Raw genomic sequence first — 4,962 nt, forward strand, 5'->3', positions numbered from 1 at the left:
GAGGAAAAAAATGCTATCTGTATAATGTCTTCCACAAATTAAGGGAAACTGTGTTTATAAATTCCTACGGCCCCAGTATTTCTGCAAAACCAGATGCATGACAAACGACTTGCACCTTCCAATATGAGCGTGACACCTGCAGCTCTGGCAAATTTGTCTCTGTGGCTGGCAGGGTCGCCTGTCATACCCTGACCACAGAGCCGTGAGACTAAACAAGGCTTCTCTTGTATTCGCTGCTCACACGCGGGCGAGTGATAACTGTACTTTCCTTCCGCTTTTTAGATCAAAATATTTTCATGATTTCTGACTCCCCCCCACCCTTGAAAAAGAAAAACAACATGCTTAACATGCTACGAAGTTAGAAAATAAATATTAAAATCTCAGTTCGCTTAAAACATGAACAAGAAGGAAAAAAAGTTTGTGGGATTTTTTTTTCTCTCTCTCTCCTGATCAAGTAATGAACAAAATCAGCTGCAATGGTAGACTTTTAAACTGCAGCGTTTGCTGTAATGGGTCTGTGGTTTTGCAAGGCAAACTCAAAAGTTATGACAATCAACTCTATCCCACAGGGAGTTTGCTTGTGTAAAAACTGGTTTGGGGAAAGTATGGTCCGCAGAATCAAAGATTCCAATAGAGGCTGGGTTTTCTCAACCCTTAATTCTTCTAAGATTCCTAATTGGGCATTATGCAGTTAACTGTGAAGGACCCTCGGAGAAAACAAAAACCAAGTTTCTTTCAGATCTTTAGAAACATTAAAAGCTAAGCTTTCAACTCCAGCCAAATGCCATTACCATGAGTTTCTTCCCGTATATTGTTTAGTTACAAACGCCATGTCCTTGATATTATATATGGTTCAGAAACTTTAAAATTATAAGGCATGACTCCAGGACTTATGGTGCCAGAGGCAGACTGTGGCTGACATGGCATGTGATACGTGTGTGTTGTAAAATGTCACTAACGATAAGGGGGAACTGTGAGGTTCGATCAAAAGACAAATCCCCACTAAAAGTTCTTCGAACAATGGTATGCGCTGAAATGGCCATGTCTCTTGGACCTGGTGGGAAAACGGCCCAAGTAGAAATGTTATGAACCTACAAGAGGTATGTTTCCAGCTTTGAGCCTTCCATGTTTGAAAGGACTTCCTGAATGTTCAGACTTCAAAGTAATTCTTCCGCTGGGGTGGCAATGGGGGCAGGGATCACAACACTCTTAAAGATGTGGCTCCTCCAACAACAGCAGCTGTGTCAGCTAAGACAGTTCATTGCCTGACAGCAGACCCTACTGTTCCTGTCCTTACCTTTATTTTCTGTAACTTCAAATTGGTTCTGGAATTTCGCCAGCCTCCTTATCCATTAAAACCACAGAAGCACTTGTCCTCACAGTCACTCACACAACAGGCAGCCATGTTGTTCCTGTCTCCCATCCTGTACCCTCACCTGCATCCTCTGTCTTAAGCGTCTCTCGGTGTGGTTGGAGAGGAAGGAGAAGAGAGTCCCCCAGCCAGATCATTAAGTGCCTGAGTGGGGTGGCACATCTTGATGGTAAAGATTCGTTTAAGCCTTTAGATTTGGGATGACTGGCTTGGCAGAGAAGAAAGGAGATATTTCTCTTACTGCCTTGAAGAGTATGAACAAAAACATTTGGGAGCGAAAATGTTAAAATGTTTCTACAGAGTTAGTCCAGGACCATCACCACCGTGAGTGCCTTGTGGTGCTGAAGGGATTTGCTGTGTCCAACAGGCCAGATGGGTTCCTAACATTTTGAGGTCAGAGTGGTTACATGATCAAAGTGTCTCAAGAAAATTAATTAGATGGTGTTATGGGTTCAGGCTGAATTCAAGTAGAAAAAAAAAGTCTAAAAACAAGAACTAGTTAGGTAGTATTAGAGTTTCCGGGAATGAAGTAATGAAGTCTGATCTTGGGTGGTAAGACAACCAGAAACAAATGTAGAGGGAGAGGGGGCAGGAGGCAGTGTCCCACAACACAGTGAGCTTTCAGATGTCAGCCTGTCAACCAAGTGGCAAAGACAAGGGGACCTCGGAAGGGACAGAGAAGGAATGTGCAGGGCTCAAAACGCAGAGGGAATGCTCAAGTCTGCCCGTCCCCCATGTTGCACTGCTCTAACTGTGTCCTATTCCTGCCACGAAAGCCTCAGTGGGCTCCAAGCAAGGCAAAGCATCTGGACCTCAGTGCCCCACTCTTCTACTTCCCCTGAATCTGACCAAAAACGAGCACAGCCATGGAGACACTTCCTTCCCTCGTCTCTGGGGCTCCTGCTCCACATCTCTCTCATTGTGAGCCAGCTTAATGGACACAGTGAGGGCAAGATAATTGTGAGGGCTTCTGCATCCTCAGAGCAGATGACTTGGGGTGAGCTCGCTGGGCATTCAGTTTCTCCCACTTGCAAAATAAGGCTGGAAGTAAAAGCCATGTGAGAATATGAAGGGGGAAAAAATCAAACAGCATGTGAAAGCAAAAGGTGCATGCAGAGTTATCACACACTGTTAGAAATAACAACGGGGCTCTCAAAGATGGCTCCCTAGCCAAAGGCCCTACCACCAAACCAATGAGCAATGAGTTCAATGCCCAGAATCCACATGGAGCAAATTGAAAGCTGACTCCACAAGTTGTCCTATGACCTCTATACACAAGGCACGGCATACACATGTGCATGGGTATACACACACACTTTTGGAAATTGTTTTTAAAACCAAGTGATTTATTTGAACGCCATTTTAATAAAGGTCATTTGAAATCGATAACAAACCATAACTTCAAAGTCAAATTTGTATTTAGTCAGAATAATAAACACTAGAGCTGTAGGGTCTGCTGCTGTTCTAAAGCAACAGAGAACAGCTTCGTTTTGGTTTTTGATGCGTTTGGCTGTTTGCTGTCTTCTTTTCTACTTTTTATTTTTACTCCTTGAGTTTTGCCTGTATGAACGTCTACACACCACTCACATGCCTGGTGCCCAGGAAGGCCAGAAGAAGCATTAGATCCCTGAAACTTGAGTCACAGATACCTGTGAGCCACGATGTGGGGTGCCGAGAACTAAGTCTGGGTCCTCTGAAGGAGCAGCCAGTGTTCTTGACATCTGAGGTATCTCTTCTGCCCTGGTTTTGTGTTGGTTGGTGGGTTGTTTGTGTGTTTGTTCTCACTCTATTTTCGATGCTGGGTCTCTCTTACCTTGTACTCGTCAGGGTTCTATATATCACTCTCCAGTACCACTGGCCCACTTATAAACATCTAAAAATATGGCGTAACATAAACGCAAGTCCTTCCCAAAAGCCAGAACATAAAGAACGAAACAACAAAAAGAAAAAGAGAGAGAGAGAAACAAGTCTGTTTGGTGGGCATCCCTCAGCTAGTCACTGCGCCTTCTCCTTCTCTTGTGGACTTGCGCATGATCGCTGAGAAAAAGCACAGAAAACCACGGTCTTCCCTGACCTCTCGTAAGAGCATGAGGAAATCCAACATGGCGGCTTTCTAATGGGTGGCAGAGAAAGGGTCAGTCGGGAAGAGCGAAGCTATGTTTAGGATTCATGCTTAGGTATACGTGCTGAAGTTTTGATTTGTGCTCGCCCTGTGCATTTAAAGCCCTCTGACAGGGTGCAGCTCCCTCACCCCTGGCTAACCAGGAGGCTTTCTCCCTCATCACAGCCTGAAGCTTTTGATCCTCCGATCTCCTGCTTATTCCTAGTCTATGCATACACAAGTAAGTGATGTTCTCTTCCGTGTCTATTGAATCTCTTAAACTCGGGGAAATGTGCTTCTTTATTTCATTCTCCATTCCCCGGGGATTGCCGATAGTGATTGAATTCTGAAGAGATGTGGGTGAGGTAGGCAATTCATGACCACTTTTATTAGCGCTTAAGATTTGAATTAAAGATTCGGTATTTCAGAAAAACAGCTTGATATATTAGCAGCTGACCTGAATTTTTATGCTGTCATTTAACTATTTTATGCTTGGCAACTCTATTTCTCTCCTCGTGACCAGCCGGGGACCAACAGTGCCTTCTTCCACCCTGACGGGTGGGACTGGTGCGTTGCTGCCATGGTTACCGATGGCCCACGGGCTCTCTAGAAGAAATGTTGCTAAAGAAATCTTAAAGTTAAACATGCGTTTAACAAAATCCTGGTGCTAAATACTGATAAGGGAAAATTTCCGACATGGTAAACTGCATGTATGTTTGGGTTCTCTCAGAGCTGTCTTTTCTTCTTCTTCTTCAGGGCTGGAGACAGAAGGAGGCATCTTAGGCGAGCTAGGGTCATGCTCTCTACTCAGGGTAACCCCCCCAGCTTCCACAGAGTTTAGTAAATCTGGGACGAGGCCACCCTGAGAACCAGGGCAGCTCGAGAGAACATGGCTCCGAAGCTCGGGTAGTGCAAGTACCATGTGGGGAAACACAGGAAACAGCCGATGAACTCAGAAATGAAGAACCAAGAGCAGACACACCATTTTAAAGTCACTCTCTTTTTATAGATTAAAAAAAAATTATGTGTATGTCTGTGTGCGTGTATAGTCACACATAGGAGGTCCAAGGAGACCAGAAGAAGCTGTCGGATCCTCTGGAGCTAGAGTTACAAGGGGTTCCAAGCCACCCAGTGTGGGTGCTGCTGGGAAGTTCAGTTCTCTACAAGAACAGCAAGTGTTCCCGACCACCACGGAGCCACAGTCCCCATCTCAAAGGAGGATGAAAAGGGAACCCGCCTGGGGATGGGGTATGAGCTCTTCTGATTTCTCAGATGTCACAGACATGCCTTGATTTTATTTATTTATTTATTCATTTATTTATTTATTTATTTACTTGGTTTGGTGACATGTGGCTTGTATGCAAGGTTCCATTTTGTTTTGATCTGATGAGGCTTAACACTCAGTCCAAACCTACAGCTTCCTGTACATTTCATCTAACACCACCATTCCATTTTGTGCCTAGAAAATTTGAAAAAAAAAACATATCTT

At 44.3% G+C, this 4,962-nt stretch overlaps 1 long non-coding RNA gene across 1 annotated transcript; it reads left to right on the forward strand.

Annotated features, from left to right (window-relative positions):
• Nucleotides 1–3,264: 3,264 nt before the first annotated feature.
• On the forward strand, nt 3,265–4,504 carry LOC134482559 (uncharacterized). Its single transcript, XR_010058801.1, has 2 exons — nt 3,265–3,714; nt 4,230–4,504. It is a non-coding gene; the product is annotated as an uncharacterized LOC134482559 (long non-coding RNA).
• Nucleotides 4,505–4,962: the final 458 nt, after the last annotated feature.

Source organism: Rattus norvegicus, chromosome 16 (genome assembly GCF_036323735.1).
Source record: "Rattus norvegicus strain BN/NHsdMcwi chromosome 16, GRCr8, whole genome shotgun sequence".
In the NCBI taxonomy this organism is placed as follows: domain Eukaryota; kingdom Metazoa; phylum Chordata; class Mammalia; order Rodentia; family Muridae; genus Rattus; species Rattus norvegicus.